The 16,190-nt window shown below is 42.4% G+C and overlaps 1 protein-coding gene across 1 annotated transcript in view; it reads right to left on the reverse strand.

Annotated features, from left to right (window-relative positions):
- Positions 1–16,190, reverse strand: part of ror1 (receptor tyrosine kinase-like orphan receptor 1) — a 308,358-nt gene that overhangs the window by 36,600 nt on the left and 255,568 nt on the right. The window lies entirely within an intron of this gene.

The raw sequence follows: 16,190 nt of genomic DNA on the forward strand, positions 1-16,190 counted from the left end.
GATGCACATCCAGGGCACGAAGCTCCCGTTCCACCACATCTCAAAGATGCTCTATTGGGTTGAGATCTGGTGACTGTGGGGGCCATTTTAGTACAGTGAACTCATTGTCATGTTCAAGAAACCAATTTGAAATGATTCAAGCTTTGTGACATGGTACATTATCCTGCTGGAAGTAGCCATCAGAGGATGGGTACATGGTGGTCATGAAGGGATGGACATGGTCAGAAACAATGCTCAGGTAGCCCGTGGCATTTAAACGATGCCCAATTGGCACTAAGGGGCCTAAAGTGTGCCAAGAAAACATCCCCACACCATTACACCACCACCACCAGCCTGCACAGTGGTAACAAGGCATGATGGATCCATGTTCTCATTCTGTTTACGTCAAATTCTGACTCTACCATTTGAATGTCTCAACAGAAATCGAGACTCATCGGACCAGGCAACATTTTTCCAGTCTTCAACTGTCCAATTTTGGTGAGCTTGTGCAAATTGTAGCCTCTTTTTCCTATTTTTAGTGGAGATGAGTGGTACCCGGTGGGGTCTTCTGCTGTTGTAGCCCATCCGCCTCAAGGTTGTGTGTGTTGTGGCTTCACAAATGCTTTGCTGCATACCTCGGTTGTAACGAGTGGTTATTTCAGTCAAAGTTGCTCTTCTATCAGCTTGAATCAGTCGGCCCATTCATTCTCCTCTGACCTCTAGCATCAACAAGGCATTTTCGCCCACAGGACTGGCGCATACTGGATGTTTTTCCCTTTTCACACCATTCTTTGTAAACCCTAGAAATGGTTGTGCGTGAAAATCCCAGTAACTGAGCAGATTGTGAAATACTCAGAGCGGCCCGTCTGGCACCAACAACCATGCCACGCTCAAAATTGCTTAAGTCACTTTTCTTTGCCATTCTGACATTCAGTTTGGAGTTCAGGAGATTGTCTTGACCAGGACCACACCCCTAAATGTATTGAAGCAACTGCCATGTGATTGGTTGATTAGATAATGGCATTAATGAGAAATTGAACAGGTGTTCCTAATAATCCTTTAGGTGAGTGTATATACCAGGAAACACCCCACATTAGATAAACTGGTAACACAAAAACAGGGGCTTACCATAGTGCATCGAGTAGTAGCTGCACTGCGGGTTGTGCCATTATAACTGTAGTGTTTGGTACTTTGGAAGGCTTCATAACATCAGGCAAAGGCCTTGTTAAGGGAAGTGATTAAGTGATGCACTATGGGTAATCCTTGTTCTAAAGTGTCATTGATTCTTGTTAAATCTTCATAAGACCAAACAAAATATTGGCCAAGGTGTAGTTATGAGGCAGTGCCTGCCTAACCGATTCACTGTTCTGTAAGGGTCTCTGATCTAAGGTGTTCTCGCATTCTTATCCACTACATCTTGCCTGAGGAAGGGGTCTGAGTTGCCTCGTAGTCTTGCATATTGTAATCTTCTGAGTTAGCCAATAAAAGGTGTCATTTTGCTTGACTTCTCACTACAGTCATAATGGCTAACACGGCACAACACCTTAGTACTAACTCCAAACAATAAAAGGAACCCTCCCTCCAACCCAAAAATGATATTTTTTGTATATGTTACTCATCCCATCTACTTTGAAATGATGGCCGAGAAAGATTTTTAATCTCATGTTTTCTAAAAGGATTACATAATGAAAGATTCTCAATAGGTGACCAGTGCTGGACAGTGTCAAATACTGTGAAAAAAAACGTCCTTGTAAAAATCTCACGTTACTTGTGCCGAACAATTCACATGTCACTAGCTCAAAATGTGCAAAATGAATGCTTTTTTTGCTAAAAATGAATTGTCAGAAACTATGTTAACACTAAAGTCAAAGACTCATGAGAGTGACCCGCCGCTCCCTGTCATTCACTGGTCAAAAGTGCTGTCCTCAAATCAAAAAGCCACTCCCATGAGTCTTTGGATTTACTGTTTTTCATACCTGCTGATCATTCAGGATGTAACTACTGAACAACATTTTAGAAAGAAAGAAAAAAAATTTGTTTTGCACATCTTGAGCTAGCAGCTGTATAAAAGACGATTGGATGACGCCACATCAGTAACTGGAGATTTTTTTTTTCTTTTGTACATGGACACTTTTGTCACTGCCCAGTGTTGGTCACCCATTGATTCCGTTCCATGAGAATCTCTCTTTTGTACGTTCTCGGAGAAAACATGAGATTAAAGATTTTTGTCGGCCATCACTACAAAGTATATGGTGTGAGTAACAATAAAAAAAATAATAATTTTTGAGTGGAGTATTCCTTTAAGGTCTTGTTATATAACCGTAATAATAATACATTTTATTTATATAGCGCCTTTCCCATGCTCAAGGCACTTCACAGAGTTTCAGAAAGAACGGCAGGGTATACAGTATACAGCATTGTACTAAACCAGATAAATAAATAAAGAAGAGTAAGACAGTAAATTCAGAGAAAATCCTAAAGATAACAGAATTGATGGTCCAGCACACACACACACAGGTGACATGAGCATCTTGACATGGAGGTAAACTGAGAGAAGGGTAATAAAGTCAAGTTGAGCTAAAAGCCTTCCTGAACAGATGAGTTTTGAGTTGTTTTTTAAAAGAATTCATGGAGTCAGCTGACCTGATTAATTTCGGTCGGTCATTCCAGAGTCTGGGCACTCGCTATACAGCTGAAGGCCCTGCTGTCACCCATGGAGTGCAGGTTAGTGTGGGGCACAACAAGATCACCAGAATCAGAGGACCTTAGTAAGCGGGCAGGTACATAGTGATGGAGAAGGTCACTGATGTAGTTTGGCGCGAGGTTATTTAAGGCTTTGTAGGTTATTAGTAGGATTTTATATTCGATTCTGTAAGACACAGGGAGCCAGTGAAGACGGAGCAGGATGGGTGTGATGTGCTCGCTGCTGCTGGTTCGAGTAACGACTCTTGCAGCCGAGTTTTGAATAAGCTGGAGCTGAGCTATAAGATTAGATTGCCAGTAGGGAATTACAATAATCGATGCGAGATTTGATAAAAGCAGGGATAAGTTTCTCAGTGTTAGAAAAGGAGAGGACGGAGCGAACACAGGATATGTTACGGAGGTGGAAGTAAGAAAGTTTCTTGATGTGATTTATGTGGACAGAATAAGAGAGGGAGGAATCAAAAATGACACCAGGATTCTTTGCAGTAGAGGCAGTCTGATGAGATCACTGCCAAGATGGACTGGCAAGGAGCTCAATTTATTAAGTTGTACTTTAGTCCCAATTTGCAGGAGTTCAGTTTTGTTGCAATTTAATTTTAAAGAGTTCTGCTCCATCCAGGTTTTAATTTCACTAAGGCAGGTTGTGAGCTGAGAAAGCTCTGATGAAGTTCCACTTTTAACATTGAAGTAGAGTTGAGTATCATTTGCATGAAAATGATAGCCCAGTCCATAGCTATGAATAATATGGCCAAGAGGAAGTATATAAATACAGAAAAGCAGAGGGCAGAGCCCTGAGGAACTCCTTGTGTGACTGGCGCTCAACTTGATCTGCTGCTGCCAAAACAGTATACACTGTAGCGGCCGGTTGGCTGCTGAGGCATGTCCAGGGACAAGATTGAGCCGTGTAAGCTAAGGGAGCGCCCTTAAAAATTTAATTATTATTAAAGAATTCCTCCCATATAAGTAACATTTCTCAGACTGCCTTTTTCTATCCCCGAAACATTTCTAGACTTCAACCTGTTCTTACGCAGCACAGTACTGAAGTATCAGTTAATGCCCGAGTCGCCTCACGTGTAGATTAATGTAATGCTATTCTATCTGGCATCCCTCAAAAACGTATCCATCGCTTACAACTTCTTCAAAATTCTGCTGCCAGGAAAGTAACCTGCTGTTCTAAATCCACTGAACACATCACACCGATTCTCTCTCAATGTCACTGGCTCCCTGTTAACTACAGAATACGATACACAATACCGCTGTGAACATTTAAAGCTCCCCACAACCTCACTGATCTCCTCCAGACTGACACTCCTCTCGGTCACTCAGATCCTCATCTGCAGCTCGACTTTCTGTACCACACGTCAGACTCAGTGCTATGGGAGCTCGAGCGTCTCTCCTGGTGCTCCTCGACTCGGGAATTCTCTTCCCTCTCATATTCGTCAGCTCGATTCAATAACACATTTTAAAACTGCCCTCAAAACTTATCTTTTCAAACTGGGATACCAACTGTGAATTTTACACTGTTACTGCCAGTTATCTTTGTTTGCTAGCTAATTATTGCTTTTTCATTTATCATTCTCTTGTTTTAATTTTACTAATGTTGTTTAATTTTATTGTAAGGTGGCCTTGGGTGCTAAGATTATAAAACGGGATTTTCTAATGGCCAAATATAACCAAAACAATTGTTCAGCCTTACCTATGAGATGTAATCCCCCGGGATCTGGTGTTGGAGCGTACAGCGGTTTGTAAAACCAAGCAGAACATGTCTGAGGCATCTTTATCCATGACTTCACTCCACAGCAGTGCCACTCGCAATATGGCGGCGACGTTGACGTACGATGCTGCTGGTCATGCGGCGTCTAGTAATTCTATGTCTAAGCTGTCAAACCACGTCACCTAAGAAATGTGCTCCAAAGCTGCTCTGCGCACGCACGGTATACTGTACATCTCACTCATACGCCACCACAGCCATCAATCTGTGCAACCTTAGAGAAAAACATTGGCAGCTGGTGAGTAATACCATAAAAATCTTACGTTCATTTTGACGTTTTGACTTTTAAACGTGTAAATATCTGCAAGTGCGCATGTGTTTTGCTGCAGTATGCAGAAGTTATCTGAAATGGCATGCTTTGCATGCGAAAACTTTCATTAAAACTAGTTATCCGATAGCGGCGTGCAGCATCTATAAATATAGGGGGAAAAATGGGGAGAATATTGTAAAATCTTACATTCATTGCAGATTTTCGCCATTTAAACATGTGAACATTTGCAAAGTGTACAAGCAAATAAAGTTTTGCCCCTGTTATTGCAGGTTCGTTCGAGGCTGTTTTCATGTCTTCTCTAGTCTCCAAAGCCAGTCTGCTCTTCTGCCGCTCATGGAGACGGTTTCTTTAGAGCGTGCTCCTTACATAAGACTATCAGATGTGTTTTAAGGACTGGGGGAGTAAGAAGTGGCCCAATCTGAAATATGAACGCTCTGGGAGCTTGTTTTAATAAGGCATACTTGTCAGTTGAGTTATACTTCCTTTAGGTGTGTGCTGAATAATGTAATTTGTAATATAAATGTTGGGCAGCTGTTTAAAGACTTGGTGAAGTTGAGTGTTCAATTTATGTTTGTCCCAATCCAGGTGGTTCGGCGTGTGGTGGGCACAGTGCACACTGCCAACCTCTCTCTGTGAATGTCCTTGTGTGGCCCTGCCAGGGCCCGGACATGAAGCCAATCAGACATCTTTGGAGAGGCCTGAAAACAGCTGCCCACCTACGGCGTCCATCTAACCTGACACAGCCTGAGAGGACCTGCTGAGAAGACAGGCACAAAACCCCCAAATCCAGGTGTGTGAAGCTTGTCGTGTCTGATCCAAGAAGGCTGCAATTACATTTATCTATTTATTAATTCAGCTTCTGTAAAAAGGCAAATGTCCGTATGGGCTATCTAAAGTTGCTTCAACGAAGTACAGAGTAAATGGCCTGAATACTTGTGTCAAAGTGATAGTGTGTGTTTTATTTTTCATCAATTTGCAATTATTTTCTATAATCCTGTTTTTGCTTTGCCATTCTGTGGTATTGAGTGTTGTGGGAATGTGGGAGAAGGAGAGGAGGATGTTAGGATCGTGAGCTAGACCGACCACCACCTGGATTGGGACCCGAGTGCACCACACTAGAACAGTGGGGTCCTAATGTGAGGAGAAAATGAATTGAAATGATTTAGTATAAGGCTGCAACATAATATAATGTGACAACAGTGAAGGGTCTGAATATTTTCTGAATCCACTGTGTGTCCTACAGGTTACACTGGTCTATTCTAAGCGTCACCGTTACTTTATTTAACCAAACAAAGCCTTTGCTAAGCTCTCGTTATCTGCTATAGCAGCAAGTGACTAACAGGTGCACCAATGCAGCCCCTATTCAAAAGTCAGTCGGTCATTGATCAGGGTCATGGGGGTCTGCAGGAGCCTATCCCAGCTAGCATGGGGCATGAGACAGGAACAAACTCTGGATAGGGTGTCAGTCCATCACAGGGCAAACACACACAAACACATACAGACCCCAACTGCACACTTGGGCCAGTTCACCTACCCTGCATGGTAAACTGGAGCACTCGGGGGGGAAACCTAACAGACACAGGGAGAACATGCAAACTCCATGCAGGGAGGACCCGGGACACAAACTCTGGCCTGTTCTAAAGTGTCAGTATTAAATTTGGATCATGTTTTAGTAATACATTTGGATCCCTAGGCTTTTTCCTTTTCTAACCTGCTTATCCATATCAAAGTCACAAGCAGCTTGTGCTTAGACCTGACAACATTCGGTGCAAGACTGTAACTAAGTGGGATGCTAGGACGCAGAAGAACACACTCACTCCGACCACTGGATAAGGATAGCAGTTACTGAGGAGACAGCAAAAACAAATCAAAACCAGTCTTCAGAATGGGGCTTACATTTAGAAGGTGCAGTTTAAAGTAGAAAAGTGCAAACTGATACTATGAGGGACACCATGCAGGGACTGCCAACCCGGCTGAACCTCTACTAAGATCCTTGCCTGGCCGGGATGCCCATAGTGTAGAAGGACAGGGGGAGACAGCTTGCGCAGGACATTGTCTCCCTCGGAATGCTAGATGGTAGTGTCATCACCATGGATATCCACAGTACATGTTGGGAATTGGAGTTTGTCGGCTCAGCCCTGTTGGGTTCTGTGGGTACCGCCAGAGGACACTAAGGGGACTAGCAAGCTGTACATTGTCAGGCTGCACCTCACCTGGAAGTGCTTCCGAGGCACAGCTTCAAGACACCGGAAGTGCTTCCTGGTGTTACACAAAAGGAGCAGCCCCTGCTTCAGTCATGGAGCCGGAGGACAAAGCTTGCAAGGAGCGATAGATAGCTAGATAGATAGATAGATAGATAGATAGATAGATAGATAGATAGATAGATAGATAGATAGATAGATAGATAGATAGATAGATAGATAGATAGATAGATAGATAGATAGATAGATAGATAGATAGATACTTTATTAATCCCAAGGGGAAATTCACATACTCCAGCAGCAGCATACTTATAAAGAACAATATTAAATTAAAGAGTGATAAAAATGCAGGTATAACAGACAATAACTTTGTTCAATGTTAACGTTTACCGCCCCCCGGGTGGAATTGAAGAGTCGCATAGTGTGGGGGAGGAACGATCCCCTCAGTCTGTCAGTGGAGCAGGACGGTGACAGCAGTCTGTCTGTTGCTGAAGCTGCTCCTCTGTCTGGAGATGATCCTGTTCAGTGGATGCAGTGGATTCTCCATGATTGACAGGAGCCTGCTCAGCGCCCGTCACTCTGCCATGGACGTTAAACTGTCCAACTTTACTCCTACAATAGAGCCTGCCTTCCTCACCAGTTTGTCCAGGTGTTAGGCGTCCTTCTTCTTTATACTGCCTCCCCAGCACACCACCACGTAGAAGAGGGCGCTCGCCACAAGCGTCTGATAGAACATATGCAGCATCTTATTGCAGATGTTGAAGGACGCCAGTAGCGCAGGAAAGAGACGACAGTATTGCCTGCTATTAAAGTGTGGTTGTGGTGTGGGAAACACTTACTGTACTTTGGAAAGCGTTTCACACCAGTAAAATCCCTCCTGTACATAGATTTCTGTTGGGAGCTTGAGGAGCTGCAGTGCCCCCTGGGGACCACAAATCAAGTTGATTGTCATGAGTGCATTGTGCAATGAAACTTGTAATTGAATGTCTCTTCAAACAATTGACAATAATGCAATACTAAAATATATATAAAATTAAATGCATAGTTAGCATACAACACATATCCTGAATTTCCCCATGGGATTAATAAAGTTATGTTATCTAATCCAATCTAATATACAGAATATACAATATGTAGCAAAGCATGAGGGCAACAGAAACATGAAGTTCAAGGATGACACCACTGTGACAGTCACAATGAGGTGGCTGCCTACTGGAGGGAGGTAAAAGACCTGACTGTACAGTATGGTGTGGTGCCATAGCAACAACCTCTCCCTGAATGCCAACAAAACAAAGAAGGTCAATGCAGAGCTCAGCAAGAACAAAGGCAGCCATGCTACACTCCACATCAGCGGCTCCTTTGTCCAGACTGTTAGTAGCTTCAGGTTCTGGGATATCCAGATCACAGATTATCTTTTGTGGTCAGTCAGGACCTCCTGCATTTATTTTTTCCTCTGAGAAGGCTAAAGAGCTTTGTGGTGGGAACCAAAACACTAGTGAACGTTTACTGCTGCACTACTGCTGACTGGATGCATCACAGTGTGGTTTCGCTTTGGTCACCTGACTTGCCAGGATTGCAAATTCCTCCATAGTTCTGTCCATAGGGCTTCTAAAATCATTAGGGTTGAGCTTCCACAGCTTCATACCATCTACTATCATCTCGGATGACAGCCATCCAGCTCATCACGTGTGTTTTACCTTCTGCCTTCTGGGAAGAGCTACGAGATCCTCAGCACTCGCTCCGCCTGCTTCAGGATCAGCTTCTTCCCCTCAGATTATAAGGGCACTGAACCCCCAATAGCCTGACCCTACTTGCCCTGCACTGCGTTCTGTACCCACCTGCTGGTTTATGTGTAATTATACTGTACTTTACTTGTTTTAGTTACTGTATTTATCTATTTATGCTGTTTATTCATTTTCTATCCATGGTACAATACCTGTTGAAGAAAAACAATAGACTAATTTTAAAATATTTGCTATCTCCTGCGGTGTGTGTACTTTCAGTGCCTTCCTCCGTATTCATGTGCGTCTGAATGTCTCTTCAGCGGTGCTCTCTCTGTCAGGCGCGTTCCTGTAAAGCCTGCTACTCTGGATGCGCCTTTGAAGGCGACTCTCTCAGCGGGCCTGCTATGCGTTTCACACTCACACTTCCTTTTCTGTCACGTCACCAAAGCCAAACCAACCAATCAGATCGCTCTAAGGGAACGGACACACAGGACTTCAGGACTTAGTTATTTTATCATATAGTAGACTAGCTGAAATACCCTGTGTTTTTTTGTAATTGTTTGAGAAAGATATAATTAAAAAAAAAACACAACTTGACAAATTTTGTTTTGTGGTATAGTAATAAGTTTTTACGTGCAGAATATTTGACGAAAAAAATGTCAATTAAATTATTATTATTATTAGGTTGATTTAATTCTATTACCACTACAACATTGTTACAATAAGAACAATGCAAGATAAAAATATAGTTAACAAAAACAAATATTAAATGACAAACAAATAATAATATTGATTTTTCATGATAAAACTGTCGGTTGCTTTTACGGAGCACACCAGAAACATTCCAAGCATCAACTGGATAATAATATCCATACAAGAGCAAAAGACAGTCTGCTTTATACATAAGCTTAATCTTCGGCTACTCTTATTTATTTGCTGTATGTATTTATACATCACCACAACTGTAGCATGAGTGTTTCACTATGAGCTTGCAATGTATGTGACAATAAAGATCTATAATCTAATGTATTTGCGAGTATTATATATATTTACGCACACTGTGTGTTATGTTGCAATATTTTAAGTCTTATGTGGGGATATTCAAAATTCTATTCAAGTTATATTGAATATATTTTAATTCAAGTGTGAGGATACACAATGAAAAAATATCTATAAATACAATTTGAGAGATGCTGTCTTACAGGATGCAACCTGGGAATAGGATTTAGGGGTTTAAACAGACACAGCAACTCAACTTTTAACATTATTAAGCCATATTGGGAAATGATTTGGTTTGTGCATCAACAAAAAGTTACATACCTAAAGTTTAAAAATACAGGAATGGGATATCTATACTAATAAAAGGCAAAGCAATCACTCACTCACTCACTCACTCACTCACTCACTCATCACTAATTCTCCAACTTCCCGTGTAGGTGGAAGGCTGAAATTTGGCAGGCTCATTCCTTACAGCTTACTTACAAAAGTTGGGCAGGTTTCGTTTCGAAATTCTACACGTAACGGTCATAACTGGAACCTACTTACATCCATATATACGACCATAGCCTGCAGCTCGGTCGCCGTGTGAGGCGGAGTTGCGTCCCGCATCACCACACCTCCCATATAATTGAGTGCCTGCCCATATAAGGCCATCCCGTCAGCAGCAATCCAATAGACACGCTGCCGCTAAATATTCGCGGGTGAAGGACTATGCTCATGCAGTGTGTGATGTCTCAGATAAAGAGGAAGACGAGCTGTTTATTGATGCAGTAAGAGAGGAACAACCCTCTGAAGCTGAACAAGCCTTTGAGGACATATCAATAGGAAAGCACAAATTACGTTCACGCTGCTGCTGGCGTTTGTCACGCCTACGACGAATACGATATTCGCGAGATACAAGTTTAATGAGAAGACGCAGGGTATAAACGAGACTTTTGATCACTTTGTAACGGAGTTAAAATTGCTGGTGAAGGACTGTGCTTATGCAAACGAATAGGAAAGCAAGGTATAAATCTTAAGTTTAAATTAAGTTCATAGACACGCTGCCGCTGGCGTTCGTCATGCCGAGAGACTGTGTTTGTGGAGGGATGGACAGTTAAGGTAGGTGGGGGAGTCACGTGATCATCTCCCCTCCCATTCACCTCATTTCATTCACTTCATTTCGCTCCACTGAGCTCCGCACCTCACGCGGTCTTGCCATTCTTTTTCCTTAGTGTTTAGTCCTCTCTCCTTTACTGATTTATATAAAGGAGAGTTGAGATCCGAGACTGTGTTTGTATGTTTGTGGAGGGATTGAGAGTTAAGGCGGGTGGGGGAATCACATCATCATCTCCCCTCCCGTTCACCTCATTTCATTCACTTCATTTCGCTCCGAGCTAAGCTCCACAGCTGACGCGGTCTTGCGGAAACAACTTTGTGACGCTGCTGCCAAATACTCACAGAAAAATCCACAAGTTAATAGACACGCTGTCGCTAGAGTTTCTCCGCACTCTGAATCCTCCAGCCACTCCTGAGCATAATCTAATTTTGAAGGTTGGGGCACCAATAATGTTACTGAAAAACTTACAGCCACCGAGACTTTGTAACGGCACGAGACTTCAGGACACGTGTCTGCAAAAGAACCTAATTGAGGCAACTATTTTTACTGGCAGTGGCTCAGGGGAGAGAGTTTTTATTCCTCGCATCCCCGTTATACCCTCTGATCTCCCATTTCAATTCAAATGCCTTCAATTTCCAGTAAGGCTCTGCCTTGCGATGACAATTAATAAGTCTCAGGGACAGACCCTACAAAAAGTTACATTGATTTGAGGCAAGATTGCTTTTCACATGGCCACCTGTACGTTACATGCTCAAGAGTAAGCTCAGCGCACAGCTTGGTCATGTTACAACCGGAGGGCCGAACTCAAAATGTGGTATATAAAGAGATCCTTAACAAATAATTATTGGTATATTTTCACTCAGTTTCAAAAGGTTTACTTTTCTTCTTAATAAAAATTTAAAAGCAGTACTTCGTCGCTGCGAAGCGCTGGTATTTTGCTACTACAATATAAAGTCCCACATATATCTGAACCCTCTAACCACAAGGGGGTGCCCCTGAGCCCCAAACCTCAGACATAGTATCACCCAGCACAACTCGGGGTTTAAAAAAAATGGATTTTTATTTTCACTGACCCCCTTTTACAGTGCAAACAGCCACACATACCACAATAGTAGGTAATAAGCCAATGACTCCTTCTACTAGTTTGCCATTTATTTCTATATGTGGGACCTGTATCTTTGTTTTTCTAAAACCAATGACCATCTTTTTAGTTTTCTTTGCATTTACAGCAAAGAAGTTTTTAGGGTACCATTTAGTAAAGCCTTCTACTCCTCTTGTCCAAATGCTCACTTTACAGAATGCCAGCCGTGTCATCTGCATACTTATAAAAGGTGCTGGCTGGCGACAAAGAGCGGGAGACAATGTGCAGCCCAGGGGCACTCTGGTATTAACGGTTTATATAGAGGAAACATCGCTGTCAAATCTCACTTGCTGGGTGCAATTTATGAGAAAACTGAAAAGCCAGATAAGTAAATTTAGAGTTTACCCTATTAGAGTCCTAATCACTGCAGTGGGTTGGCACCCTACCCAGGATTGGTTCCTGCCTTGTGCCCTGTGTTGGCTGGGATTGGCTCCAGCAGACCCCCGTGACCCTGTGTTCGGATTCAGCGGGTTAGAAAATGGACGGATGGAGTTCTAATCATTGGTCTGATAATAGAGGTGACTGGATAAGATTAAAATTATAATCAGATAGATAGATAGATAGATAGATAGATAGATAGATAGATAGATAGATAGAAAGATATGAAAGGCATTATATAATCGATAGATAGATAGATAGATAGATAGATAGATAGATAGATAGATAGATAGATAGATAGATAAGAAAGGCACTATAAGATAGATAGATAGATAGATAGATAGATAGATAGATAGATAGATAGATACGAAAAGCACTATATGGTAGATAGATAGACCTAGATAGTCCTAATCATTGGTCTGATAATAGATGTGGCTGGATAAGATTAAAATTATAATCATCTAGATAGATAGATAGATAGATAGATAGATAGATAGATACTGAAAGGCACTATATGATAGATAGATAGATAGATAGATAGATAGATAGATAGATAGATAGATAGATATGAAAGGCACTATATGATAGATAGATAGATAGATAGAAAGATATGAAAGGCATTATATAATCGATAGATAGATAGATAGATAGATAGATAGATAGATAGATAGATAGATAGATAGATAGATAGATATGAAAGGCATTATATAATCGATAGATAGATAGATATAAAATGCACTATGTAATAAATAAACCATCTAATTAACAAATAAATAAATAAATAATCACACATCCTTTGGTCTGAACACACACCAGAATGACTATAAAGCAAGTAAATGTCTACCTTGTCAGTCCCAGTGAGGTGCTATGCTGGTGTATTGCTGTTGGTATAAAGAAGCCCCCTTAATGTTTCCTGACACTCTTCTGCTGAATGATTGTTTGTCTGGAAGTCCTCAGTGTTGTTGTGTCACAGAGAGGATGTGTAACATTGTTCATAATGGCACTTAGTTTTGCTTTAATTCTCTCCTTCGCTGAGACCTCCAGGGGGTCCCGAGTGTGTCCTATAACTTGTGCCTGCCCTTTTAAATCTCGGCAACGTGCAGAAGCGATTAAAAAGAAGAATAAGAGGAGGTTAGGGTGTATTGTATAAACAGTGGCTAGTGAAGTGACACATACTGACTAATGATGGTGTCTGAGAGTGTTGATTAGCACATACAGCTTTAAAATAAGTCCACTTGTCCTTAGTAAGTTTCATTACTTTAAAAAACAAGTACAGTTCGCTGGCTGTGTTTACTACACAATAGATCAGTAAATAACACAATAGACCCCTAGTCATTCTGAACAGTTCTGAACATTCAGAGCAGAGTGCAGGGTCAGATAACGGTGTAGACGTTAAACATTCGGCAGCCTTTCACAGTGAACTGGAAGACGAAGTGTTGTGCCAACGGGGGGTTGGGGTGGAGGGGAGGGTTTGATCACTAACTGTATCAGTTTCCATGTTAAGGCTGTCGGTTGGGTAATTAGCAGATCTGTCAACGGCAGTGCGCCCTGCCAAGCCGATTTCATCAGACCCCTCAGGGCATGGCCCATGGCCTGAAGCGACAAAGCTGTTTACTTGTTTTTGTCGTAACGGATTACACGGAACAGCTCCAGCGCTATGCCCAGTGGGGCCATCTGGCAAAACTCAGAAAAGAAGCAGCAGCTGTTGAAGGAAAAGGGAAAGATGGCGTGTGTCTCTCCACCTTCAGCGTGTGCCGGTCAGTCCAAGTGCTGCTGCTCCATTGCACAATGGTAGTCAGACACACCCTGGACATACAGACAGTTGCAAAAATGACTGGAAACCTCCATCTGAACATTATGTCTTCCTGTGAGGAGCTACAGTATATCTTGTCAGGTCTGGTGGAAGTGTGAAAGTGTGAGAAAGACTTGGATTGGTGCTCTGACATGGCTGACCATGGCCCACAAAAGCAAAAGAATACCAAGGTCTGGCAAAGGCAGAGCCACTTAACTCTTTGAGGGCTGAATATTTTTTTTCAAAAAACTCAGTTTTCTGAAAAGCACACAAAGTGATGGTTTCACATATAAAATGTCTGTTGCTGCTGTTGGCACCTGTTTGGCGTCTCTGGCAGCAGCAGCTGTGTGGGCAGCTCAATGGCCAGCAGGAATACCTGGCGGGCCTGCTGCCTGGCTGGTTTTGCAGTGCAACGCAATCTGGTTTGTACCTCTTGTCATCGTAAGTGGCGGTCCACCCAAGCGGTAGGTGCATCAGCCACATGAATGCATTCAGCGCAGCGATCAGCTGGGCACCTATCAGCTGATGCTTGTACCACTCTGTCATTTTCAATCTCCAAATCACTTGCAGCAAAATCGAAGTCCGACAAGTCCGAGTCTGATTCAGCAATAATACGCAAACGTCCTCCACAGAGTATTTTGCTTTGCACATTCGCTTTTGTCTCTCACCAGATGTCGATGCCTTTTTAGTTGTTGCTCGCTCACGCACATGGAGTCAAGGTCAAATCCACAAAATTAACTTTTCTTCTAGCAAAAAATGTAACGGCGAGTTTTGTTGCCGTTTACAGCTGATTACCGTCCTCTATCCCTGAATTGTGACAAACGTCGACATCTGCCCTGAAAGAGTTAAACAAGCACTTCTACTGGTGATGGGGCCATTCTCATCCCTTCACCAGAAGCCAGTCACTTTTAGGCCTTGGTGGACCTCTTTAATGTCACCTGTCTAGGTGGCAGCTTTAACAAAGTGTACAGAATGTTCAGCGTCATTAGGAAAATTTAATACTTCCACCCTTTATACTGTACACTGTGTGCACAATTATTAGGCAAGTGAGTATTTTGACCATATCATCATTTTTAATGCGTATATTCCAACTCCAAGCTGTATTAACTTGAATGCTTATTGGATTTAAGCACGTCAGGTGATGTGTATTTGTGTAATGAGGGAGGGTGTGGCCTAAGGAGATCAACACCCTATATCAAGGTGTGCAGAATTATTAGGCAGCTAGTTTTCCTCAGGCAAAATGGGCCAAAAAAGAGATTTAACTGACTCTGAAAAGTCAAAAATTGTAAAAAGTCTTTCAGAGGGATGCAGCACTTTTGGAATTGCTAAGATATTGGTGTGTGATCAGAGAACCATCAAACATGTTGTTGCAAATAGTCAACAGGGTGCAAGAAACGTGTTGAGAACAAAAGACAAATTAGCTGCCAAAGATTTGAGAAGAATCAAACGTGAAGCTACCAGGAACCCATTATCCTCCAGTACTTTCATATTCCAGAGCTGCAACCTACCTGGAGTGCCCAGAAGTACAAGGTGTTCAGTGCTCAAAGACATGGCCAAGGTAAGGAGGGCTGAAACCCAACCACCACTGAACAAGAAACATAAGTTGAAACGTCAAAACTGGGCCAAGAAATATCTGAAGACAGATTTTTTCAAAGGTTTTATGGACCGATGAGATGAGAGTGACTCTTGATGGACCAGATGGATGGACCTGTGGATCAGTAATGGGCACAGAGCTCCACTCCAACGTGGAGGTGGGGTACTGGTATGAGCTGGTATTTTTAAAGATGAGCTAGTTGGACCTTTTGCATTGAAGATGAACTCAAAATCAACTCCCAAACCTACTGCCAGTTTTTGAAGACACTTTCTTCAAACAGTGATACAGGAAAAGACCATGATTTTTATGCAGGCCAATGCTCCATCACTTGCATCGAAGTTCTCCACTGCGTGGCCAGCCAGTAAAGGCCTTAAAGATGAAGGAATAATGACATGGCCCCCCTTCCTCATCTGACCTAAACCCTATCGAGAACTTGTGGGCACTTCTTAAACGCTAGATTTACGGGGGAGAAAAACAATCCACCTCTCTGAAGAGCGTCTGGGAGGCTGTAGTCACTGCTCCACAAAAAGCTGATCGT

This window comes from Polypterus senegalus, chromosome 14, assembly GCF_016835505.1.
Source record: "Polypterus senegalus isolate Bchr_013 chromosome 14, ASM1683550v1, whole genome shotgun sequence".
Taxonomy (NCBI): Eukaryota; Metazoa; Chordata; class Cladistia; order Polypteriformes; family Polypteridae; genus Polypterus; species Polypterus senegalus.